A 27,230-nucleotide genomic window follows, 5' to 3' on the forward strand; every position below is an offset into this window, starting at 1 on the left:
GGGGCCGGAGGCAATCTGCTCACCAAGCTGCTTGTGGATTGAACCTCAGAGCCCTTCCTGGAACCCTCTCTTTGCCGAGAGATGAGGGGGACACACGGGGCTGAGTCAGAACAGTCATCCTGCATGTCTGGCCCTTGTGGCCGAGAGGCCCTGGGACCCAGACCATCTGGGTTTGTCTGTGTGTGTGTGTAAGTGTTTTCACGTCCCATCCCTTGGCTCCAGGGTCCACCTAACACCTGGCAAAATAGAGCCTGCTGGCCAGCGGGGCCAAGGAGGCCTCCACTCAACCCTGCGTTCCACGGGAAACCGGAAGGAAAACAGCAGTAGCGCCCTGGTCTACACGTGAACACAGGATCCAGGTCACCGGCGGTTCCCAGGGAGAAGGTGGGGAAAACTGCGTGTCCCTGGGGCCCGCAGTGTCACGCTCTCTCTGTCCAGGCTCAGCTTCCAAGCCGCCTCCAGCCAGGTAAGCACTCCCCCCCCACTCAGGGCGGGGCTGCCATTCCCGGGCGGTGGGGGGGGGGGGTGTTCCCTGGCCCCACCCAAGCCGTCGTTGGCCTTCCAGCAGCACAGCCTTGGCGAGTGTAGGGCAAGCCTCACCACCCTCTCCCCTTCAAGGCCCTGGGCCTCTTCAAAACAACCAAGCGGCCAAGCAAACAGAAACAAATGAACAATTGTCAGCAGCCCCGGGACCCCTAACTGAGGCAACTTGCCCCCCCCGGCCCTTTAAACCTCAACTCTGCTGAAGTGGGATTTCTCTACAGGGACATGCACCTGCCTCCTGCGGAGAGTTTAATGCGTTTGGGCAGCTGTATCCAGTCACGTAATCCCCACCATGAGCAAAGCCCAGAACGTCCATCCCCTGCCCAAACTGCCCTCTTTGCCCCTTCCAACACCCGTGGCCCCGTCAGCCACAAACTGCTTTCTGTCCCTACAGTTTTGCCTTTCCCCACATGTAATGTAAAGGGAATTGTATAATATGTAACATTTTGAGTAGTATTTCTTCTGCTTAGCGTAGTGCTTTTGGGATTCATTCCTGTTGTAGCCTCGCTGGTTCTTCCTTTGGATTGCTGAGTGGTAGTCCATTGTCTGCACCTATCACCATTTAGCCAGTCATCAGCCGATGGCCACTTGAGTTGTTTACCTTTCTCTTGTCTTTTTAGGGCTGCACCTGCGGCACGTGGAGGTTCCCAGGCGAGGGGTCTATCAGAGCTACAGCTGCCGGCCTACACCACAGCCATGGCAACTCAGGATCTGAGCTGCACTTGCGACCTCCCTCACAGCTCACGGCAATGCCGGATCCTTAACCCGCTGAACGAGGCCAGGGCTCGAACCCATGTCCTCATGGATGCTAGGCGGGTTCGTTACCGCTGAGCCACAACGGGAACTCCTGAGATATTTACCTTTTTGACTATTTTTTCTTTTTTGGCCGCACCCATGGGATGCAGTAGTTCGCAGGCCAGGGACTGAACCTGAACCATAGCAGTGACAATGCTGAGTCTTTAAGTGCTAGGCCACCAGGGAACGCCTTTACTATTATTTTTAAAAAGCTACTATGAATATTTGAATATAAGTCTTTTTAGGAACATAAGTTTCCATGAGTCTTGGACAGATGCCTAGGAGCAGTGTTGCTTGGGTGTGTATACATTTAACTTTATAAATCACTGCTGTGCTGCTGAGACTCCTTTTTAAATAAAGGACTCTGCGGTTCTTCTAGAAGCAGAAGTTAGTCCTGGGCACTCATGTGTTGATTTGGCACCACCATGCTCATGAAGCAGGTGTTAATATCCCCATTTCACAGATGAGGAAATCCAGAGGCAGGTACTGGCCCAAAGTCACACACTTAACAAGTCTGAGCCCAGGGGCCTTGGTGCCAAAGCCCAGGGGCTCACGCCTCTCTTCCCACCAGCCCCCCAGCAGCTGGAGACACAGCTGTCTTGACTCCACCACACTCACCTCCCTCCTTGCTGTACTGAGACACACAGCCCTGGGAAGGGGCTTTCGCCTTCTTTTTTCAGAGCCAGTGGCTAATGAAGTGACATTCCCAAGGCTAACAGCTGCTCTGTAGAATTGCCGGGACCTGAATCCAGGTTCCCTGATTCCAGGTGCTTTCTGCCAGAGCCCACTGCCCTGCAGCTACCTTGAAAAGGTTTCATTTCTTTTTCTCTCTTTTTTTCCGTTTTTAGCCGTCCCACAGCATTTGGAGTTCTCAGGCCAGGGAGCAGATCCTGGCCACCACAGTTGTGACCTACGCCTCAGCTGCGACAATGCTGTTTTTTTTTTTTTTTTTTTTTTTTTTGCTTTTTAGGGCTGCCCCCGTGGTATATGGAAGTTCCCAGGCTAGGGGTTGAATTAGAGCTGCAGCTGCTGGCCTACACCACAGCCACAGCAACACCAGATCCTTAACCCACTGAGCGAGGCCAGGGATCGAACCCACATCCTCATGGATCCTAGTCAGATTCGTTTCTGCTGTGTCACCACAGGACTCCCAACTCTGGATTCTTAACCCACTGTGCTGGGCCAGGGATTGAAGCCTCGTCCCAGAGACATCACTGATTCCGTATCGCTGCAGAGGGAACTCAGAAAGGTTTTCATTTCCGAGCTTGTCTGTCATTGGCTTTCTCGTTTCCTCCACCTTCCTTCCTCCACTCCAGGCCCAGCAGAGTGACCCGGGTAGAACAAGGCGGTCCGGTCCCCAGCCTGAGTCAAGCCGAGACGGGGTGGGGGTGCTGGGGGGCTCAGAGCACCAATACCAGGGCCCTCGTGGGGAGTGTGCTGAGGGGAGAGGAAGGCGGGGCCACGGCCTTCCTCCTCATTTCCTCCTCCGGCCAGCTTCTCCCCAGGAGCCCGTGGGTGGGGTAAGGGCAGGCCTGGCCGGGCCAAGGGGGTGGGCCCCCCCGCAACAGGATGGCGCCCCAGAGCACAGGAGGCTCCTCCAGCCTGTGCCTTGGGGAAAGTGGGCAGACTTAGGTGGGGCAGGTACAGGATGGCGCACCAGAAAGGTGGCCAGAGAAGTGGCCTTCTGTCATGTGTTCTGCTCTCCCCTCCCTGTGGTGCAGGACGTCAGCCATCTCCACACAGGCCCCTGCATTTCAGGTGTGTGTGCACACCTGTGTGAAACACAGGGAAGGCTGAAGAGCACCCAACACACAGACACATGTATACTTTGAACTGTGAGCCTCAGCCCCAGCCCGAAGGACAGGGCTCGGTCAAGAATAGCGCCACCTAGGAGTTCCCATTGTGTCCCAGGGGAAACAAAACCAACTAGCATCCGTGAGGATGTGGGTTTGATCCCTGGCCTCGCTCACCGGGTCAGGGACCTGGCATTAACATGAGCTGTGGTGTAGGTCGCCGATGCAGCTCAGATCTGGCATTGCTGTGGCTGTGGTGTAGGCCGGCAGCTGCAAATCCAATTTGACCCTTAGCCTGAGAACCTCCATATGCCATGGGTGTGGCCCAAAAAGAACCCAACATAGGAGTTTCGCTCCCTGGCCTCGCTCAGTGGGTTAAGCATCCGGGGCTGCTGTGGCTGTGGCGTCAGCCGGCAGCTGCAGCTCCAATTCCACCCCTAGCCTGGGAACCTGCACATGCAGTAAGTGTGGCCACAGAAAGGAAGAAAGAAAACAGGATAGCGCCACCTCACCAAGGGCAAGGTGGGGACTCGTGTGTAGGGCTCAGCCTTTACAGTTTTCAAAGTGCTTTCACCTCTCTTCCCAGCGTGACCCCCGCACCTACACCGTCTTCTCTACCGGCCCTTTCTGCCTGTGTCGCCTCCTTCTCCAGCTGGGGCTGGGCCGGGTTCCCAGCGTGCAGGTGGTGGAGAAATCCCCAGTAACTACGGGCTTAGGAAGAGCATGGTCCCACCTAGCAGCTGCCCTGCCTCTGTACCACCACAGGTCCCTCTCTCCCTCTGCTCCCAGACTCACAGAGTTGGAATCCAATTACCCCGTGGCCCACTGGGGAGCCTCTGTGGCATGCAATGCATGCCATCAAAAAGAATTTACTGAACACTCTGAAATCTGGTGCAAAAGTGAATGTGAGTCAAAGAGGTTCGGAGTCTGGGGAGGGGAGTTGACAGGACAGCCGTGTAAGCAAATGATGACGTCAGTGCCATGGGAAGGGTTCTGGGGGGAGCTCCCAATTCTGCCCGGCCCAGAGCAAGTGCTATGTTGCTGCCTTTCTAGGAGTGTGGCCAATGCAGGGGAAAGGAACAACAGTGCAAGGGGTGGAGGGAGGAAAGAAGGCGGTGCATCCAGAGAACGAAAGAAGTTCCCTGTGATTAGAGCAGATCTTGGAGGGGAGAGAGAGAAGAGGCTCACGGGAAGAGGTGCTGAAGCGTAGGTGGGGTTCGAGTCTACCGGGCCTTGTCAGACAGAAGTCTTCACTCCTCAGTAGGGTTAATGTGTGTTTGTATGTGTACCTAATGCGATATGATTATTCACACACACACAGTGGTATCAAAAAAGAGGAACTTTTTTACCTCTTAAATTTCAGGATTAAGAAATATAACAGGCAAGGAAGTTCATGTTAAAGTCATCCTGTTCACGGTCATTTGCCTGAAGTCATTATGTATAGTTATACTGCAGGACAAGGACTATTACAGGTATTCTCTGAGTCCGGTTTGGTGGTTTTTTTCCTTTTGATTACACACTGAATTCCCTTCCTGAAGTTGTCTCCCCTGCCCCTTTCTTTCTTTCTTCTTCTTTTTTAAACTTTAAAAACATGAAGTAGAGTTGATTTTCCTTTCCTTTCTTTTTCCTGAGTTAATGGTCGGTCGTCTGTCTCAAGGCTCGAAAAAGTAGAAGGAACTTGGTCCTGAAAGGTTTCCCTTCCCTGAGTCTCAAGAGAGTTCTTGCAAAGGTCCTGGTATACAGCGTGAAGGAAGCCGGCGTCAGTGAAATTTCTTTTTCTCTTGCAGTATCTCAACTTCACGCAGCCAACCCTGTGCACCCAAACGTAGCTCAGTTTAGTGACAGATGCTAGACAAGTGTTCCCTCTGGATTTCCCTTTTACCGGAGAAAAACAGTAAGACACAGAGAAGAATTCTGGGACTACACTTCCCGGCGGCTTCCGCTTGGTGCCTAGTCCAGCTTCCCTTAACAGGGGTGGCCCCTCGCATCTTGGTCCCGCCCATTCCCAGCACGGGGCTTGGAACTACAACTCCCAGCTGCCTTCACACGCCAGGCCCCCCCCGCCCCCCCGCAAAGGTCTTCCCAGCAGCCTCCCGGGCGAGGAGCCCCGCCCCTCCGAACTGCTCCCCCGGCGTGGCCGGCGCCCTCTACCCGCCCCGCCCCCGGCACGTGACGCACCGCCACCAACCGGCGCGGGGAGGAGGGCGGCGGGCGGTGGTCAGGGGCGGGGAGGCCGCAGGGGGCGGGGCCCCGGAGGGGGCGGAGCGGGGCCCGGGAGCCGAGCAGCCTGGCAACGGCGGTGGCGCCCGGACGGGGAGGTGGGTGCGCGCTCGCGGCCGGCCTGGCTCCGAGCCGGGAGTAGCGGGGACCCGTGGTGGTGGAGCTGGGAGGAGAAAGTTGGGACTCCCGGGGCCGATAGGTCCCCCTGGGCCTCGAAGCACCCGCGGGGGTGGGCGGGGGGGGTGGTGGTTAGCGCGAGTGCTTTCACTGTCCCGGCCGGGCAGGGCTGAGGCCGGGGAGCGCAGGCAGGTGCCTCCGGCTCCTCCGGTTCTCCCCGCCTAAGGTCCCCGGCCGGCGGCGGGCGAAGGTCGGGACATGAATCGCGTCGGCGGGCCAGGGGTGGGGGAGTGGGAGCGTCGCGGCCACTGCCCGGACTTTGCTTCCCGGTCCCGAGGCGGTGAGCGGGCCGGGCGGCCGCCCTGCCTCCCCGGCGACGCGCCGCGGCTGGTCCTCGCCCTAGCCCTCGGGGCGGGGCGGGTGCCTGCCGCATCCCCGGTGGGTGCTGCGGAGGGGCCGCAGCTCGGCACCGTCCGGCGCTCTCGGCCAGCGTTTCTGTGTCACGCACGGGAGGTTTATCTGCTTTTGCAACAGTTGAGGAAAGATCTGAGGAGGGAAGGGTTAGTTCCCTGATACGCAGTCGGAAGTATGCACAGGCACGAGCAAGCGCCCTTTGCCGGGTTGCCTCCCTTAACTGTCTTGCTGCGCTCAGGAAGTGAAAACTAATTTTAGTTTTTGCCTAAGCAAATATGAAATGAATCTACTGCAGAAACTGTATCACGGGCTTTATAGACGCATGCAAAGTATGAAATGAAGTGGATTGTGACTGGTTTTTCAGCAGATGTACGAGAATGGCATCGTGGCATATTAGAAATGACTGGGACCTTTAAATTTATATAGTTGACTTCTTTCTCCGGAAGAGAAGCCAAGGCCCAGAGAGGTTAACCAATGGGACAACTTAATGGCAAAGCTGCTTTCACAAGTCACGTTTCTGGGGACATCTCAGCATCTGGGTAATTTTTATCACAGCCCAGTTTTATTCCTTGTAAAGTATCCACTGTGGAGTCTAGAGACTGAGTCAGCGATTTTGCTATAGTTCAAACTATATTGAACTACATTCAAAACCAGTTTGCAGCCCGATAAGACAATCAGGCTTGTTAATTTATAGACACATTTCCCTTTCATCCAACGCATACACACACACACACACACACACATCTATTTATGTATATATGGCATGATCACTTATTCATCAGTTGTGACTCTGCATGACTTTTGGCTCTTTCACAAAACCAAATCTACCCTTGAGCGGTTCCACATCGTGGAGTGGGTTCGAACCTGAGGTCCTGCTAGTGTGTAGCAGGTTTTCCACTTGAAAGTGGAAAACATTCCCAGGGGCTTTTAGATTCTAGGATGGCCATTAAACGATTGGTCTCCTCGCCTGAAAGTTCTAACTTGTATTTATCAAGTTGTCAGTGGTTTCATTCATTCAACCCAGAATGCCCGTGGTGTCCCGCAGCGTCCTGAGCGCTGGGAAGACAGCAGACGGCACCGCTGACCAGGTCCCTGCCTTACAGAGCTGCTGCGTGGGGAAGCAGACGGTAAACAAATGAGCAATGATAGATTTTCCGCTGGAGCTGAGCACGATGAGAAAGAATAGAGCTCTGGAACGATGTTGACTATCCAGCAGGTTGGCCGGATGGATAAGGAGTTGGGTGTTACTTATAATTGCTAGTGTTAGATCCTTCGCTGCTGCTCCATGAAAGCAAATAGCCATATCCTTGTCGGAATCAAGGAGATCCGATGGGGTCATGCAGCAGGTGCCTCTTGGATGCTAAGTTCGTCACAGCCTCATTTTTACTTGCATCCCCCCCCCCACCCCATACAAACAGTACGTGGTTTCAAACACCTAGAGAGGGCGCTCTTCAAACTCCTTGTGTCTCGGTCGCTGCCTTGCTCCCCCTACAGAAGGCCCTGTGACCCAGGTCATGGTTGGGTCATCGTTCCTTGCCCGCGTCTGCTGGCCTGACACCAGGCTTTCTCTTCCTGCATATGCTGGTTTGGACTGGGAACCCACCATCTGAAGGGCAGCTCAGCCCCTGTGCTGTGTGGTGGGTCAGGAAGCTGGTTCGTTGGAAGGTAGCTGTGGCATGAAGAAGCACCCACCTGCCTGGGACAAGAGGCCAAGAGAGTGGTGGCTGCGCTTGCCTGCCGGTAGCGTTCATCGGCTCGGTGCCTTTTCCGTGCCTTCCCATTCTCTGGGTTCGGTGGCTTCAAGGAGTTTGTTTGTTTGTTTGTTTGTTTTTCATTTTTACAGCTCTGAAAAATCATTAAAGTTACCAAAAAAAAAAAAAAAACAAAAAACAAACCGAGCCTCCTCAAGGCTTAGGCGACATTTTGAACTGGTGGCCAGCGATTTCAAAAGGCCAGAGTTTCTCATTATTTCTAAAGTTTTCTCAGTTTTATAAAAGAGTAAGTGGTTGTTTTCATTGCTCGCTAGTCATTTTCCTTCCCTGTTTGTGACCTCTTTGAAGTTCTGCTTTCTCTGTTTTCTTGTTTCTCAGTTCATTATTCCTTTTGGGCAGATGGGGGACAGGGGCTGTTGTTGGCCCATGAGGCGTTGGCCCAGGAATCGAGTCCTGGCTCTCCTACTACCTGTGTAACCTCAGGCAGGCGAGTTCCTTAACCTCTGTGCCTCAGCTTCCTTATCTGTAAAATGAGGATACTAACAATAGGATTGTTGTCCCAGGGCTGTTGGCAGGACTGCGTGAAAAGGTATGTTAAGTGCTTACAATTGCATCTTGCACATAGTAGGCACTCAAGAAGTGTTCATGCTTACTGACTTGAGGCTCATGGAACTCCTTTCTTTTAAAGGAAAGAGTCCAGCCATGTCCCAATAACCTTTTGGAAATCCAGTAAGCATGATTTTCTAGACACTTCTCTGCCTTTCATTGTTGACCCGAGCTTTTAGATTTGGGTGACATTGGCGGCAGCCGTGTGCAGTTCTTGCAGGGCTAAGTTCTCTCGACTATTTAGACTCAGAAATTACTCGAGCTCATATTTTGTTGGTCACCACGCACACGAATAGGGCAAGAGAGGCTTTCTTCCAGTTCCTTTGCCTGGAGAGCTGGAGAGGACCCGGAGACGCATTTGGGGTTAGTCAGATGAGATGCAGCTGCCACCCTGTAAGTCACAGTTTCTCGTATGCTAAGTGTTGACGGCAGACTCCCCGGGACCACCGGGACCATCTCTTTAGGAACATGGCATCCTGTGCTTTCTATTTCTGCCCGAGGACCAAGGAGGCGAGAGCAAGTCCCTTCTGAGGTCTGTGATCCTGGCCAAGTCATTTCACCTCGCGGCTGGTGGCTGTTCCGGCTGTAAGGTGGAGCTAGGACCGCCGGCGCCACCAAGCTCCTGGATGCAGTGCGCATCCGCGGCCCTTGGAGACGGCGGCGTCGTTGGCGGCGTCGTTGCCTCCGAGCCGTGGGAGCCGACTTGGCCCCTCCCCCACAGCTGTAGGTGTGGCCTCTGCCCCCCTCCCCCTCCATCAGCGCTGACATAGGCACGTGTCTTACTGTCCCTCAAGTGGACCTGAAGCCCTTGGAACCCCTCTTGAGCTCCCCTTTGGTTTCCTCTTAAAACGGCAGTCCCGTGTCACCAGCAGGCACAGGGCCACAGCGAGGCCATCTCTGCATCAGGGAGGGCTGCCTGCCTCTTCTCCAGGACGCAAGGCTCTCCTCTCTCACAGCAGCACCTGACTGTAGCTCCGCAGTGCAGCTCGAGGCCCTGCCAGGTCCTCCACTCCTGGGGTCGGGATGAGAAGAAAGCCAGGGCTGGGCTGCTCTCCCGGTCCACACTGCCTCCCCCCCGCCAAGCAGGGTGGGTGCCGAGTGCTCTTCTCTGCTAACTTGAATGTGTCTTGCCATAGCTTGAAATGACTCCATAAGTAACTGTTGGAAGTTCCACGCACTTAGGTTCGTTTAGTATCGTCCTTCCTCGACCCTTTGTCGTGATATGTTAACACCTGCGACTTCTGGTGGTAATTGTTTTTTCCATCTTCCACGTTTGGAATAAAGAGGTCTGAGGTTGGCCACAGTTTCCTGGGCAGGTGAAGCCTGACCTGGCCCTCTGCCCGCAGCCGATGCTTAGCAGGCCCTCTCTGGCTTGAACTGGACCAGGGGGCCCAGCGTAGAATGGTCGGGGTGTGTTCCTTTCAGCAAGTTCTGTTGTCTTTGTGGGGATGCTGTTCTCTGAGTGCGGGCTGAAAGGGAGCTCTAGCTTAGCCTTCTGTCCATGGTCAATTAGCAGCTGAATAAGACAGCTTTTTGAGTGGGGGGGGGGCTCCGCATGTGGGCGGCCCCCCCACGCCCTGGGTTTTTGGGCTGTTGTACGTGCACTTTGAGTTTTGAGTTTAGGTTCGTTTTTAGCCTGGCTTGTCGGTGTGTTTGGGGGCGTGGAGGGGAAGGGACGTTGAAGGTGAATAATTGAAAGTAAAAGTAACTTGTTTGGACCTTCTCCCGCTCTTACCCCCTTTGCTGCAGGCCTTGGCCACACAGTGATGGCCTTTCTTTAGCTCGCCGTCAGTGATACATATTGCTATCTTGTCCTTGAGCATTTGGGGAGAAGGAGGCACCCTTTGATTCCCAGAGTCTCCTGAAAGGGACCTGCCTGCCACATCAGGGTGTCCTCCCCTCCGTGGGAGCTCTGGGGCGGGGGTGGGTCATAAAGGGGATTCCTAGCATCACGTGGTGTTGCCTGATGGCCTTGAGATGACTTAGGCAGGGTTGGAGCTGTCAGGGTTCATTCCAGCACGTCTGGAATCGGCCTGAGCTGTTTTACTGGAATAAAAGTGTACCTGCCCGGCAGTGACCCCGGCCCTGACGCGTCGGTACTATCTGTGTGTCACAGTGACAAGGAAGATTTGCACTTGGTTTCAGTGAGACCCCAGAGGGCAGGCAGGCGGGAAGAAGCTTCGGTGCTCCCGGACCCGGCAGGGAGAGTGGCCGCCCCTGCCGCCCTCCCATGTGGAGGGCAGTCGAACTGGCCCTCGCCTCTTTGTGGCCATTGCTGCGAGGCGTGATCACTGCTGTTTTCAAGCTGAGGCCGCGTGCGACCCTCGTTGGCCATCTCCTTCCTTCTGTGATAGCAACCCCCAAGTGACATGGTCATGGCTCCCAGAGCTTCCGTCCCTTCTATGCCGCGGAACAGTTTTTCCTTGTTCCTAGAATTGTCTCACTGCCCGGGCTCCTGGGGGCTCTGAGAAATGCAGACTCTGACCCCCCTCCCCCCACCTATACCACCGGGCGCTCTAAGCAGACCCCCAGGTGATCTGTATGCAAATTCAGGTTCGAGAAAGTTGAGCTAAGTAGCAGTGCCCGTCCTGGCTTCTCAGTCCTTTGGGACCACGCTGTTCATTAGAAAAATAACTCAAGCCACATGTGTAATCCGTTTTCCTGGTAGCCACATTAAAAAGAAGACAGATGAAATCAATTTTTGTAACATATATCATTCAACCTAGTGTTCCCAGATGTAATCGTTGCAGCCTGTGATCGGTGTAAGTGTTCGTGAGTTGGTCCCCTCCCCCTTTTTCTCCTCAGTGGGCGAGATCCGGCGTGTATTTTAGGTTTGCAGCTTGGACGAGCCCCGTGTCACGTGGTCAGGGACCCCAGCGCTGGACAGCGCAGCTCCGAGAGGTACGTTCCGGCCTCAATCAGCTGATGGGGCCATCAGATCTGCTGTCTGTGCCCGAAGAGCAGTCAGAGCCTCCTCGGCCTGGGTGACGACTTTGCCTGAACATTTTCGGTTAATCCACGCCGAGCCCTTTGCCCGTCGCCCGAATCCTCGCCTCACCCCCCGGTGGGGCAGGGAGCTCTTCTCGGGCTTTCGGCTTGGGAAGCCGGCCTGAGAAGCGGCCTGGCCTGCGGTGGACGAGTGCAACGCAAGCTCCTGGGGGTGTCCTTGCAGGACTCGAGGAACGCCTGTCCTCTGGCTCAGCCGAGCGGGCCAGGGCTCGGCGGCGGCCCGACAGGACGTCTCCTCGCCCCAGTCCCCGCAGGGCGCGGGCCGCGCCTTGACTCACCTGGGGAGCCTTAACGACCGGCTGCCCGGGCCCCGCCCTGTCATTCAGATTTATTTGATCTCGGGGGAGGTCAGACATCTGCATTTTTTCAATGCTCTGGGGGCTGCTGGCCCGTCGCCCAGCTCCTGAGCAGCGGTCCCCAGCTTTGCTGCGCGGCCTGCCATCCTGACGGCGGGGGAGGGGGGGGGGCTTGAAGGGCAGGGTCGGACCTGGGGAGACGGGGTTGGGCGCCCCCCTCTCCCAGGTGATGCGGATGCTGGTGCTTCGGAATCACCTGAGGGCGGTTCCCCAATCCCAGTTCCCTGGCAGCCAGCCTGGAGTTTCTGATTCAGGAGGCCGGGGTGGGGCCCAGGACCTGTGCTGGAGAAGGCACGATGGTTTCCGTATTTCACCGCAAAGTATTCTGTCGACTTCGTTTGGTGTTGGCACACTTCTAGTGCACAGGGTTTTTTGGGGGGCGTGCGTACAAATGTATATTGAGTTTTATCAACCCCCTCTCCTGCTTTGATGAAGATAGGCCCCCCCTTTTATTTTTAAGTTTTTATTGGAGTATGGTTGATTCACAGTGTTGTTAGTTTCAGGTGTTTCCCCTCCCATTTAAACCTGTTCGTGCCATGGGCTGTGTTAAGGGTTTTTCAACCCTAACTTTGTCGCATTAACCAGGTTTGCGTTGCTGTTGTGTTTGTTTCATGATATTTTCTTTGGGATTTTGACATCTATGTTTGTGAGCGAGATTGGGCTTTATTTTTAGTTTCCTCTACTTCCTTTGCCTAGTTTTGCCAGCCGTGTACAGTGAGAATATTCCCTTTTCCTGGTCTCTGGGAGTTTGTATATAACTGGAGTCGTTTGTTTCTTGAAGGTTTAGCTGAACTTGCCCCAGGACCAGCGGGCCTGGTGCTTTTGGTGTGGGAAGGTTTTACGGCGCCGGTTCATATCTGCCCTATCTGTAGTTGAGTCTGTCTCTTGCGTCTTAACTCTTCATATTGTTTATTTGTACCGTCCCTCTTTTTCTTGGTGAGTTTTACCAGAAGTTTGTTAGTTGTGGTTACACGGTCTGAGGTGTGTCAATATGTGGAAATGAATGAGCATGAGTATGTTCTCAAGCTTCTCTTTGATTCCTTTTGTTTGTTTTTTTTGGCCCTGCCCGTGGCATGCGGAAGTTCCCTGGCCAGGGCTAGAACCCGCACCACAGCAGGGACAGCACCGGATCCTTAACCTGCTGAAGCCACCAAGGGGAACTCCTTGATTAATATTCATGAAACTTCATCTGATTTGAAAGTCAAACTTATGTCTAAGGGTATTTATTCCCCAAAGCCTTACAGTTACAAAACCCTGTCTCCTGCCAGGTGTGCCGTTTCTCTGAGCCACTCTAATATTCGTTTTTAGTTTATTTTTTTGGTATACTGCAGATTTGAGCTAGCGTGTACTTGACGTGCTTGTGAACACACACACACTTTCACACTTATTGCATTTCCTCCCTTTTCTTACACCAGAAAAGCATACTTCGTACCCTATTCGGCCTCTTGCTTTCTTAAAATCTACCCCGCAAATCTCTCTCCATTTTCTCCTCCCTTCCTTCTTTGAATTTATTCTGCTGCTTGGATGTTTCAAAACAGTCTTTTTATTATTATGTAGTTCTAATATATTCCGGTTTCCATTGTGATTATTTCATCCACCTGTGAGTTGTTTATTCATTTATTTTTAAATTTACAAATACAGGAGTTCCCGTCGTGGCTCAGTGGTTAACGAACCCGACTAGCATCCATGAGGACGAGGGTTCGATCTCTGGCCTTGCTCAGTGGGTTAAGGATCCCGAGTTGCCGTGAGCTGTGGTGTCGGCCCGTGGCTACAGCTCCGATTGGACCCCCAGCCTGGGAACCTCCATATGCCTAGAGTGGGGCCCTAAAAAGACAAAATTTAAAAAAATAAAATAAATGTACTAATGTGTCTTCTAGGTATTTTAAAACCTGATTCTTAACTGCATGAGGGTCAGAGAATGTGGTCCGAAACTAGTAGTTCTTGGAACGGTGTTTATACAGATGGCGTTTTGTGGTTGGTTTCCTTCACTTAGCGCGGCGCCTTCTATGCTCATCCATGTTTTATCGTCCACGTAGCAGCAGCTGGTGACTTTCTTTTGCTAAGTGCTCTCTGCCACAGTATGGCTAGAACTTACTTTGTCCATTACGAGTTGGTGAACATTTGAGTTAATTCGGTGTCATGGCCGTTATGAACAAAGCTGCTGTGAACATTTGCTTACAAGTCTTTGTGTGGGCTCATGTTTTCGCTTGTCTTGTGCAAATACTTAGGTGTGGCACTGCTGGGCCATATGCTTAGTGGATGTTTAACTTCACAAGAAACTGTCAAACCGTTTTCCCAAGTGTCTGTGCCATGGTGCATTCCTGTCCCCCTGGCAAAGTACAGTATGGGAGTTCTGCTTGGGCCACGTGCTCACTAACACTTGCTGTTGTTGTCCTGGTCAATTGTGGCCATTCCACTGGGTGTGCGATAGCAGTTCATTGTGGGTCTTTTTGGTTTCGGTTTTTGTCTTTTCTAGGACCGTACCTGCAGCATCTGGAGGTTCCCAGGCTAGGGGTCGAATCGGAGCTGTAGCCACCGGCCTACGCCAGAGCCAGGGATCCGAGCCATGTCTGCAACCTACACCATAGCTCACGGCAACGCCAGATCGTTAACCCACTGAGCAAGGCCAGGCATTGAACCCGCAACCGCATGGTTCCTCGTCGGGTTCGTTAAGCACTGCACCACGACAGGAACTCCCATTGTGGTTTTAATTTGCATATTCCTAATGACTAATGGTGGTCTGTCTTCAAGTGCTTATTGGCCTGTCTTCTCTGATGAAGTGCCCACTCAAATCTGTTTCTTACTGAATTGTCCGTGTTATTAATAAGTTATGAGTGCTTTATACATTTCGGATACAAGGCCTTTATTAGGTAATTTGCACATACTTTCTCCTGAACTGTGGTTTTACCCTTTCATTTTCCTAACTGTGCCTTTGAAAGGGCAAAGATTCTTAATTTTCATCAAGTCTAGTTTATTTTTTTTTTTCCTCTTATGGTTTATGCATTTTGTGCTCCAAGAAATCATTGCCTAACCTAAGTTCACAAGGATTTCCCCCTGTGCCTCCTTCTAGACTTTTGCAGTTTGAGCTCTTTGTCGAGACCTATTTTGGCAGACAGACCCTAACGTGGTCCCCCAATTCCTGCCCAGCCCCCATCGTCATCCCCTTTAAAATCCTCTTCCCTTGAGTTTACAGCCTTCCGAGACCTTGAGGAGAGAGAGGATCCAGCTCTGACTTGCCCAGACTCCTCGCCCCACGACCCACACAAACTGTGAGATAATTAACGTGTGTTGTGTACAGCTACTAAGTTTGTTATGCAACAGTATAAAACTAATACTTATGTGCTTCTCCTCAAGTTAATTTTGTATGTTGTGGGAAGGAAGGGTCAAGATTCACTTCTCTCCACATAGACATCAAATTGTTCTGGTACCATCTGTAGAAAAGGCTCTCCTTTGCCCATCGAATTACCTTGATACCTCTTTTGGAACTCAGTTGACCATGGGACCTCCAAAAGATGGACCTCGTTCTGGACTCTGTTCTGTTGCGTTGACCCATGTGTCTGCTCTTACACCAGAAGCACACAGTCTTGATTACTGAGGCATTATAGTAAGTCTGCAAGTGGAAGTCCTCCAACTTTGCTCTTTTTTACCCCCTTCCCCTGCTCCAAGATTATGTTGGCTACTCTTGGTCCTTTGCTTTTCCATGTAAATTTCAGACTCACCTTGTCAGTTTCTGTGCCACAACCCCTGGGGATTGAGATGGCATTGAAGCTATGGATCAGTATCATAACAATATTGAGGCTTCCAATCCTTGAGCATGATATGTTGTTTCTGCATGTGTTTAGGTTTTCTTTTTTTTCAGCAGAGCTTTATAGTTTTCCATGTATGGATCTCTTACTCGTTTTGCTAAATGAATCCCTAAACATTTCATTTTTTATGTTATGCAAATGATACTTTTACACTTGGCATTTATTTGTTCATCGCTACATTGCTACAAATACAATTTTATGTTGATCTTGTCTATCATGCCAACTTACTAAATTTATTTTCGGGTTCCAGTAGTTTTTCTGTAGTAATAGGATTTTTGACATATATGATCATGCCGTCTGCAGATACAGTTTTAATTCTTCCTTCCACTATTTGTCTTTCATTTCTTTGTCTTGTTTTATTAAAGTTGCTAGGATCTGTAAAATGTAGTGAATGCAAGCAGCAAGCAAGCATCCTTGCCTTGTTCCCACACTTAGTGGGAAAGCACCGCCACCTCTCACCATCGAGTAGATGTTAGCTATGGGTTTTCCATGGGTTACCTTAACTATTCCTAGTTTGCTGAGATTTTTTTAAAAACCATTTTTTGTGTGTCTTTTTAGGGCAGCACCTGCAGCGTATGGAGGTTCCCTGTTTAGGGGTCAAATCGGAGCTGTAGCTGCCAGCCTACACCACAGCAGCCACAGCAACACGGGATGCGAGCCACGTCTGCGGCCTACACCACAGCTCACGGCAATGCTGGATCCTTAACCCACTGAGTGAGGCCAGGGATCGAACCCCGGTCCTCATGGATGCTAGTTGGGTTCGTTAACCGCTGAGCCACAAGGGGAACTCCAAAAAAATCATGATTGGATGTTGAATTATGTCTGTAGAAGCTATGCCTCAGATATAATCTTCAGGAAGATATTGTAGTATACCTCGTGAATAGCCCTACCGACTCTCCATGTGTATTATCAACTCCCACCACCCAGCTTTTCCTCCTAGTGCTGCTGGCCGTTTCCATCTGGAGCTTGGGAAGTCGTCTTGTCTTTCTGTAGAGCAGCTTCTGCAGTGGTCGCTCAGTATCCATGGGGGATTGATTCCAGGGCCCATTGTGGATGAGAAAATCCATGGATGCTCAGATCCCACGGTCAGTCCTCTGTATCTGTGGGTTCTGCATCCATAGACGTGGAGGGCTGACAGTATTGCTCCTTCAAAAGCTATGCTAATTCTGTGTCGGATTCATATGTGCCATTCATATGGCACTAGAATTCATTCTTTCTTTTTTGCTTTTTGGGGCCGCACATGCAGCATGTGGAAGTTCCCAGGCTAGGGGTTGGATGGGAACTGCAGCTGCCGGCCGCCACCAGAGCCACAGCAATGCGGGGTCCGAGCCACATCTGGGACCTGCACCACAGCTCACAGCCACGCTGGATCCTTCACCCACTGAGCGAGGCCAGGGATTGAACCTGCATCCTTGTGGAGACTAGTCAGAGTCGTTTCTGCTGCGCCCCAACAGGAACTCCAGTGCTGGAATTTCTTCATCTTCTTTCTTCGCCATTCTTTTGACGCTGGTTTTGGTTCCTCCTCATCTCCTTGCCTTTCTTATTTCTGCCTTTTTTTCTTAGATGATTTCTTTGACATTTATGAAAACTTCCTCCCTGCTAATGGTACCAAGTTCTAGAAGGGTGGGTGGGTGGGTGGCAGGGCTGGGTGGCTGCTGGCATGCTGGATAACTGCCCCGACTAGGACGGTAGCCCTTGTCCATACTCTGGGTGGCTGCAAGTCTTTGTCTCTTGGAAACAGCGGAGCTTCTAAAGAAGCCGGTCTTGGGAGAGGCCCTTTGAACACTGCTGTAATAACTGCCTGCTGGGCAGGCTCCTGGTCCTGCTGCTGCTAACCCGTCAACCTTCAACGTCAACCTGCTCTTGTAAATTAGGACAATTAACATGTATCAAGCCCAGCGTTTCTAGCAACATTCAGAAAGGTCACTTGCTGCTTTTTCTTCTAGCCCGTGTAGGGAAGGGTCGGGTAGCTCCGCACCTAACTCATCCAGCCCATCTTTGGAGCGCTTCTTGGAATTGCCTTCAGAGGCCACGACAGCTTTTGCAAAATGTCCTCAACGGAGTCACGTCTCCGAGGAAGGGCTTGCCATTGGGCTTTAGGCTGAAACCATTCTGAGGCCCATCTATTAAATAAGAAGAGTGGGAAGCATTCATGCTGTGGGAAGCATTGTTTTTTGTGTACAAATCGAGATTTGGTGAAATTCATGAGATGATGTCTTATGTAGCTTTAAGCTCTAAAAGCAGCTTCCGCAGGATTGGAGGCATACTTTGAATAGTGACAGTGTAGCTGGAATAAGTGCACACCATCAACGGGCATGCCCTGGAGGCTAGCTCCGCCAGCTACATGTGCTCCGATAGGCATTTCAGCCCTCGTTAAAATTTGTCCTTCCCTTTTTTTTGGCCATGCCAGTGACATGTGGACGTTCCTAGGCCAGGGATCTAATCCGGGCCACAGCAGCGACCTGAGTCACTGCAGTGACACACTGGGTCCTTAACCCACTGAGCCACCAGGGAGCTCATTGTTCCTTCTTTTTAATATAGTTTGAAAAGACTCTTCCGTGTTACTATGTATTACTGCAGTCAAACAAGAAAGAACATACTGGCTCAGGGCCTCACAGACATGGATTGGGGTGGGGAGGGGAAAAAAATCACTGTTTGTTTTACTTCCCTTTAAAATGGAGGCTAGTGTTCTTTTTTGTGACCGTCAGATTTTGTTACACAGAGATGGAATCCCCCCCCCAAATTTTTATTCCGCCGTGTAAGCATGAGGCATAATGCTTTTGTTTTTTAATTTGATCATCAGTTAGAGAAGTTGGAGCAACAGATTCTGTTAGTGGGTATAGTGGATAAGAGCGCCAGACTGTTTGGGTTTGAATTCTCATTTCTGCAGTTCATAGTGGACATTTTGTAAAAAAATAAATTTTATTGAAGTATAATCGACTTAGAAAGTTGTGGTCATTTCAGGTATACAGCAAACTAAGTCAGTTATACATATATCCATTCTTTTTTTCCTGTATGGGTTATTACAGACTGTTGAGTAGATTTCCCTGTGCTAAACGGTAGGTCTCTGTTGTGTCTCTGTTTTATATGTAGGAGTGTGCATATATGTCAGTCCCAACCCCCTAATGTAGCCCACCACCCCCATGTCCCCTTTGGTAACCATAAATGTGGTTTCAAAATCTTTGTTTCTGTTTTGTAAGTTCTTTTGCATCATTTTTTGTTAGATTCCACCTATTAGTGATCTTGTATGATATTTGTTTTTCTCTGACTGACTTCACTCCGTGTGATAATTTCTGGGTGCAGTTAGTGGATGTGTTTAACCTTCCTCTTCTCAGGGTTGTGTGTTTTCCTCTGAGGACAGTACTAGCAGTTGCCTCATGCGGTTGTTGGTGATATTGAAGGAGTTCCTGTGTCCTTAGAACAATGCCTGGCACATAGCAGGGAACCAGTAGATGGAAGTCGTGGTCGCTCCCCATGAACGGCTGATCTGTGTTGCTGTAATTGTGCAGCATCACCTGTATATTTATTACCGTTTAACTTATACCTGTTCGTTGTCTTTGTTGCCATTTAACTCATTTTCTGTTCATCTGTCCAATTCAGTGACACCAGGTCCTTCACCTGCTGAGCCACCAGGAAACTCCACATCCCTGGTCCTTGCTCCTTGCAGCCCCACCTCACATGTTTTACAATTTCTCACCGCGGTACAGGGCCATTGCCGAGTATGTATTTACTGACTGACATTTGACCTTTTTGGAAATAGGATTAAGGAATTCCATATGCTGAGTAAGGAGTAGCTCAGAGACCATTAGCCTGGTGTCACTTCGTTATTTCTTCCAAGAAGCTATATTAACATTTCAGCGCTGGTTAACTTAATAGGTGTCTAATGAATGTAGATGGATTGACAAACTAAATTGTTCTGGTAACTACATGTTGACCGTTTTGTAAATTGTTGATTTCTGAAGCTAACCTCTTGCCTGCTGCTATGCATTGGATTTTGTCCCCACAAAAGACGTGTTGGTTGGCTTAGCCCCCAGTAACTCAGAATGTGACCTTATTTGGCAATGGGGTCGTGGTAGATAGAAGTAGCTGAGGTCACGCTGGAGTAGGGTGAACCCTTCATCCAGGACAACTGGTGTCCTTATGAGCGAGAAGACACGGCTGCACACAGGACAGCACCGCGTGACGGCAGAGGCAGATTTCGAGTGATGCAGCTGCAAGCCAAGGAATGCAGAAGCTGGAGGAAGAGGGCAAGGAAGCTTCCTCCCCTGGAGCCTTCAGGGGAGCAGGACCCTGCCAGCGTCCTGACTGCACACCTGTAGCCGCCAGAACTGGGAGGGAAGAAATCTGTTAGCAGCCATCCAGCGGGCGCTACTTTGTTTCAGCAGCCCCAGGCCACTCGGGCTCCTTTCCTTTATTTTGCCTTCTCCCCGTCACTGCTTGAATGGGGAGTGTGGCCAGCCCTTGGATTTCATTTCATCTCAAATGGTTGCTTTGCCCCCATTAAAAAAATTTTTTTATTTTAAATTTTTTCAGGGCCACACCTGTGGCCTATGGAGGTTCGCCGCAGCAGCGCCAGATCCTTAATCCATAGAGCGGGAGCAGGGATCGAACCTGCATCCTCATGAATCCTAGTCGGATTCTTAATCCACTGAGCCACAATGGGAACGCCTCCATTTTCATCCATTATCCATCATCTTCATGTATCGTGGTCTTTTTTTAAAAACTGTTTCCTGCAAGGTCAAAGCTATTGGAAAGCCCGGCCCCCAAATGCCATCCCAGTTCTGACCCCCGTGTGCTGGAAGCCGTTGAGAGCAGCGCCATCTGATAGCAAAGCCTGGAGCCAGGTCCCGTGACCACTGGGCCAAAAGTGGAAAATGGTGAGGGAGCCCCGCTCCACACAGTGACACTGACGGCTGTCACAGCGGCACTGCGTGAGAAGAGCAGGGGGCAGAGGACTGGGTAACAATCCACTGACGCATACAAGTTGAAAACCATGCAAAGCCAGCATATCGCTTAGGGCTCTGCACCTTTGTTGAAAATCACGCAGCTTGGCAAAGGAGGTATCCGCACAAAGCTCAGGCCTGGGAGGGAGCTTGGGGCACCCTTCCCTCCCGAAGGCAGAGGTCTCCAAAGTCCAGCGGGGTTACAAGGCTGTATCCAGCCATTGGAGCCTTATTGTTGGGGCCTCTGTGCCCAAGCTGCCTGGGCCGCGGGACCCGGCCCTGGGCCTTAGAGGCTCAGGTATAACAGCCTGAGAGGTGAGCGCAGTAGAGCACGAGAAGTGAAATGTTAAAAGTGTGTGTGCATGTGTGTGCAATCACACATGCAGTCGTGCACACGCGTGGCATGTGGGTAGAAGCTTCGTGTGTCTGGAGGTGGGTAACTAAGGACCCGATGGCAGCTCAGCTCTGGCTTCTCGCAGTGAAAGTGCCAAGAGGGCTTCCTTGGTGGCCTAGTGGTTAAGAATCTGATGGTGTCGCTGCTGTGGCACGGGTTCGATCCCTGGTCCGCAAACTTGCACATGCCATGGGCTCAGCCAAAAAATGAAAAAAAAAAAAAAATTGCCAGGAGGAATTGGTCCTTCTGTCTCGAGTGTTTTTTGTAGAAATTGCACGTCGCTAACACCCAGTCTGAGGCGGTCCATGGCAAGTATGATGTTCGGAACTGTCACCTTTGTCCCTGTTGCAGCCGTGGCTCTATTCTGTGTGTTTACTCTTACCTTCAACCATCGGTGTCTTAACTTTTCCTTAAGAAGGACTTTTCACTTCTAAACCGAAAATGCACTTTTGGGGAGTAGTTTGCTCCCAGGGGCAGATAGTTCATTAGAGTAGAGTTTGGTCATGGAGCCGATGAGCCGGGTTCATGAGTTTCAGAATTGGCAGGTGGATGGGGAACTTGATCTTGTTCCTATTTTAAAACTTTGTTTACTGGCAGGTATTTGACCGCTCCGAAATCCATTGGCAAATTTAATGATCTGGTTAAATGTATGTAACATGATTAGCAGGTAGCCTTTTTACATGAAAAAAAAAAAAAAAGTTAACCTGACAGCAGTTGGCTTTTCTAACAGTTGCTCTAGCCTACCGATTTCAAGTTAGGAAGCGTTTCTAAAGTTACCCTATGCCATGGCCACAGCTCATGCTGCTGAAGCCAATCAGCTGTCTTGAAGATCTGCCATTTGTCATGAGGGGACCAAGGAATGGGCTGAATGGATCAGCTCAAATCCATCTCCAACCTCTGAAAGAAATGATTCAAAATGCAGTCTTCCCTGCATCTGGATTACATTGTTTTTAGCCAAAAAGTCTCTGCAACATTTAAAGAAGTGTACAAAGCAAGTGTATTGTGGTCTTTAAAATGAGTTTCTGAATGAAATGACCTTTAGCATTTTACAATTTCCAAAGAAGAAGCATCAAAACCATGTCCCCTGAGCCAGAATAGGAGGAAAGAGGCAGCGTCTCCATGTTACGGATCCCATGGAACGTTTCCCTGGGCCAGGAGTCGAATATATATATATTTTTTTAATGCAAGTAGGCATGCTTTGCGAATCAACTGCTTCAACACTGTCCAGAGCCTTGCCAAGGTTAGATGGATTATCCTACAAAATGTGTATGCAGGAGTTCTCCCTGTGGCACAGTGGGTTAAGAACCCGACTGCAGTGGGTCGGATCACTGCGGAGGTACGGGTTCCATCCCTGGCCCAGTTCAGTGGGTTAAAGAATCTGGTGTTGATGCAGCTGTGGCGTAGGGTGCAACCGTGGCTTGGATCCAGTCTCTGGCCCAGGAGCTTACATATACCCCGGGTGCAGCCATTAAAAAAAAAAAAAGCAAGCAAGCAAGCGTGTATGCAGATTGGTTAGGTGGTGTTGGATAGATGTCATAATTTGACTGCAAAGTCTAGCCAAGTGTGTTAGCACCACTTTGAGGCATGACTTCAGCGGGTATTTGAGTGCCTGTGTCTTGCCATCACTGTGCCAACGTTTTGCATGTTCCTTGTCGTGACCCCATGAAGTAGGTAGGATGCCCATTTCACAGGGAACTGCAGTTTGTCTAAGGTCATGGGACTGCTATTATTCATTGAGGGACAAAATTGAGATTTGAAAGCCAAACTGGTCTAAATACAGAATCCTTCCCTTTTTTCAACTGTATCACAATTTTGCAGCTGTTCCAAGTGCATTTTTTTGGCCACACCCTCGGCATGAGGAAGTTCCCCAGCCAAGGGTGGAATTCATGCCACAGCAGTGACCCGAGCCACAGGAGTGACAATGCCAAAGCCTTAACCCACTGAGCCACCAGGGAACCCCCCTAGTGCGTTTTTACAAGGCCTGTATTTTAGTTTAAAAGGCCACGAGTATTATTTGCTTTGCCCTTCACAGAAAAAAATTTTCAACCCTCGTTCAAAGAAAAATATATAAAGATGAAATAAACTCCAACTTTTGCAGATCATGGTTTGTCTTCCCGTGGGACGTGCAAGTGTAGACGTTGAATGGATTGTATCCGGGCTCTAAATGGTTGGGACGCGAACAGGTCTCTTGCCTCCTGAGGAGCCTAGAGTCACAGCAACTTGAATGCAAAAGTCAGAAGAAGTTAATCTTGTAAATCCCTAGTTTCTGGGCATCAGGTCTGCGAGTGGTTCTCACTGGGGGCAAAACTCCCCCTAGAGGCCAGATTGGAAACGGAGGGGGGTGTTTTAGTTTTTAGTGTAACCTGTATGGAACAATTATTTTCAATCACTGTCCTTTCATTTCTCCTTTATTCTGGAGTTCAGGCGTTATACTGATGATGTTTAATATTTGTGGCTAGGTTGATAATATCCATGACTTTTCATCGCAGGCTGGCCGAATGGGCTCTGCAGAAATTTCTTTTATAGCAAAGGGAGCATTGGGTCTGAGAGTACTGAGCAGCTCTGCCCTAAGTCTTTGGCGTTTTTTTCAAGACCGATTTCCAGGTGAGGTGAGCTCCCATAGGAAGAGCTGGAATTCTGGACTCAGAGGCTGCTTGTGCATGACTTCTTACTTGCCGGCAGCCTTTTGAAGTTGCTTTGCAGCCCGGGTGGGTTTCCATAGCTTTCAAGGAAGCCTCCAGAGAGAGCATCCTTAGACTTGATTTAAACGCCAGCCCAGAGTAAGGAAGCACAGTGTACATTCCAGAGAGACGGTCTTTCATCACCGTTTGTAAGGGAAAGTGCAGGAAAACCCCTCTTCGAGGGCCATGGATTATAAATCGGTGACCACGGCAACGAGCTCCCCTTGAAAGTGGTGATGGTTATTTTTGCTACAGGTGTTCTGTGAAAGCCTGCTTTTCATCCGCAGGAGAGGGGAGCAGTTTCTTAGTCTGGAAGAAGGGCGCGGTGGGCGAGGTCTCTGCGCCCTCGTTTGCCATAGCTGTTTCGTCGCAGAGTCTGTAGCGCAGGGTGGCAGAGCTCAGGTTCTCTTGGGTGCATGTTCATGGCGCTTCAAAGCGCCCTGAGTTACTGCTGCCATTCTGCCGCACAGAACCCTCGTCCCTTGAGCATCATGATGAGCCAGCGGAGGGCTCTGGCCTTTTTTAAGCTCGCGTCAATTTCTGGCTTAAGTGCAATATTGGGCAAGCAACAGTTGTGTTTTTTTGGGCCAAGTCTTTATGAAAGCCCTTCTCATCCATTCATTTACCAAATACTTATTAAATACCTACCAGGTGCCAGGCACTGTGCCAGGTGCTGTAAATGCCGCACTAAAGAAAACAGGCCAGCATCCTCATCAGCTGGGGGCTTGTGTTCTGGCGGGGGAGGTGGACAGTAACACCAGAATCTCTGAGAGGAGGGACGTGGTAAGGACAGGAGACAGATGGAGATGGGGGAGGCGGAGGGCGAGATGAAGAGGCACAGAGATTAGGATCTCGTCTTGAGTTTAAAGAGAGACGCAATTGAGGCCATGCTCTGACTTTAAAATTTGCTTTTTAAAATAATGCCACCTTTAGGAAGCTTTATTTGAAGGGGCTTGGGGGCCCTAAAGATTGCTGGCCCAGATTAGTTTTCTTAACTGTGTTTCTTCATCTAAAACTCCTTCTCTGCTGAGATGGGGACCGGTCTCATCCAACCCAATTTCTGTAAAAATAGGGACCACTTGGCCACACTTTTCCCCAGGCGGGCAGGATACTGACTGCCGCGTTAGTCAGGAGGCCTTGGCTGGCTTTCCTGTCACCTTCTGTGTAATAGGCGAGGATGGGGCGTGAATCATCACAAAAGTTTTATTTAGGATCAAAAAAGATAGGAACCTAACCAAAGGTAGACTTCTGAAATTAGCATATATATAGGGAATTAAGTTTCAATTTTTTGCTTTAAAGCCAAGGTAGCCTAAATTCAATGTTTTTTAAAATACAAAGGATTAACGCTTGATCTTCAGGGGTTTGGGGCAAAACACCCTATAACCAAAGAGGCGGCTGACTTTTGTAAACTGTACTGGAGCTTCTAATTATTATTGAACTCCACTTAGGCTTTTATAGATGAAGCTGTGGATGCACTTTCCGCGCTTGACAAAGTTGGGGACAGCTCAGGGCCTGCGCTGCCCCGTCTAGTGCATTTTCTCCCGCTCTGCACTGCTTCTCATGGTCCTAGCGAGACGGTATTCCATGTACTTTTCTTTTTTGCCGCATCCACGGCATGTGGACGTTCCCAGGCCAGGGATGGAATCCGAGCGGCGCAGCTGCAGCACCACCGCCTCCCCAGCACCGGGCCGGGGATTGAACCTGCACCTCCACAGTGACCCGAGCTGCTGCTATCAGGTTCTTAACCCCCTGCTCCACAGTGGGAACTCGCCGTGTACTTTTTCAAGAGCAGGTTTATAGCTAGGTCGCCACCGGCTGTGCGCTATCCCTGTCGTAGTTAACTTTCTCCATAGTATCTTCAGGGTCAGGACCAATTTGTGCAAGATTTGGTTAGGGCATCAGCATTCGGTAATTACCCTTTTATCCTTCAAAAGGATGCTCATAATTTGTTAACAAATACACCAGGCACGGTTCTAAGCCCTTCGTGTGTATTATTAGTTCATGTTGCCCAACTGTGCTGAAGTAAAAGAGAGAGAATAGCAACCAAAGCTCCAAGGAGTGAACGAATCGGGCCAAGGTCAAATGGTGAGTCGCAGAGTTGGGGTTTGAATGAAGCCGGCCCCAGCGCCCTGCTGTCCCGCACCACGCTGCTCCCGCTTCTGTACATTTGCGGGGTGCATTGGAACCGTCCCGCAAAGAGAGGTTCCCTGATGAGATCTGAAAGCAGACCTACCTCATCAGGGAAATAACCCATGTTCCCTGGACCTTGGGAGTTCTCAGATTTGTACTCAGTCCAGATTGTAATAGTAGCAATTTCTAGTTAACTCTAAAAACGAAGGCCTCAGACATAAAGGCTGCATGTTATATGATTCCATTTATAGGAAATGGGCAGAACGGGCAAATCTAGAGAGATAGGAAGCTGATTCGTGGTGGGCGCGGGGGGAGTGGGGTGCCAGGAGTGACTGCTCATGGGTGTGGGTTGTGGGGGAGGGGTGGTGAGCTGAGGGTTGCGCGAGTCCGCGTGTACACGAGAAGCCTTTAAATTGTTCGTCTGAAAAGGCCGAGTTGTATCGTATAGTATGTGAGTTGTAGCTTGATCAGCTCGTTAAAAACAAGGGGGCAAAGGAGGACTTCATTATATTTAGTTCGTCTTTTTTTCTTTTTTCTTTTTTTTTTTTTTTAGGGCCACACCCGAGGCACATGTAAGTTCCCAGGTTAGGGGTTGAATCGGAGCTGCAGCTGCCAGCCTACACCACAGCCACACCAGATCTGAGCTGCGCCTGTGACCTACACCACAGCCCATGGCAATGCTGGATCCTTAATGCCCTGAGCAGGGCCAGGGAAGAAACCGGGTCCTCATGGATACTAGTTGGGTTCATTACTGCTGAGCCACAGTGGGAACTCCTATGTAGTTCATTTTAAAATGAAAATGTTTACTGAGATCGAAGACAACAGAACGACTCATATGTCCTTTATGGTTTATAAACAGGAACATGAAGACTGAGTCCGTTGGATAACCCAGTGTTTGAAATGCCTCGTGCTGACTTGGCAGTCGTTATTTAACGTGTGTTTGAAGACATGGCCTTTTTAAAAAATGTTTCACATATTTTTGCACCTGCTTCCTAAAAGTAATTTTTTATCTGTTCCTGAAGAAAATCCCCCCAAATATATCATCTTGTTTAGTCAACAGAATAATTTCAGGGCAGAAACATCTGACTTGCTGTACCTAGTCCATCTCGGCCACTGTGCTGTCTCCGAGAATAATGGGTGATTTGGCTTGGATTTGAACTTAAGGTTAGAGAGGTTTTTCGAGGCTGTTTGTCTGAACCATTTTGTCTACATTTAATTCCTCCTAGAGTTATTAATCTTTTCAAAAAGTTATTTCTGATTTTAGATTGGGCTGCCTCTTAATAATTTCAGGTCTTTAAAGCTTGGTATTCCTTTCTATAAGAAGTATATAATTTTGCCCTAACTGTAAATAGTTGTGCCTCGGCGGCAGTGTCTGGGTTCCGGTGCTGTGGGATTTGGTGAACCAACACACGAGCTCACTGCATCATGATGTTTCATGATACTGTGTATTTTGCACTTAATCAGTTATTTGTTCACCAAGTAGCTATGAATGTCATAGTGTGCCAGGACATAGCCATGACCCAAAGGGACCCCCAGCCTGGCTCTTGGAGAGCTGAGCTCTGTCTGGCGGGGGAAGCCTGGCCGTGCTAACCTTTTAAGATTGTTCTCACTGGCTGTCTCGCTGCCACTCTGTCCTGGTGGGTACCCTCATCGGCAGCTTTGTCACCTCTCTGAGGCCTTTCTTAAGGTCAGGGACCAGCAGTGCGCTGCT

General features: G+C 50.3%; 1 protein-coding gene across 7 annotated transcripts in view; it reads left to right on the forward strand.

Moving 5' to 3' along the window:
* Positions 1–261: 261 nt before the first annotated feature.
* Positions 262–27,230, forward strand: part of MTM1 (myotubularin 1) — a 98,305-nt gene continuing 71,336 nt past the window's right edge. For 3 of the 7 annotated variants that reach the window (XM_047763968.1, XM_047763969.1, XM_047763971.1), the window contains exon 1: positions 5,399–5,449. The gene's annotated coding sequence lies outside the window, so the exon portion shown is untranslated. Of the gene's footprint in view, positions 467–5,398; positions 5,450–27,230 lie in introns of those variants that run through there. The other 4 variants (XM_047763973.1, XM_047763972.1, XM_047763970.1 and 1 more) reach the window with 4 other exon arrangements.

This window comes from Phacochoerus africanus, chromosome X (genome assembly GCF_016906955.1).
Source record: "Phacochoerus africanus isolate WHEZ1 chromosome X, ROS_Pafr_v1, whole genome shotgun sequence".
Lineage (NCBI taxonomy): Eukaryota > Metazoa > Chordata > Mammalia > Artiodactyla > Suidae > Phacochoerus > Phacochoerus africanus.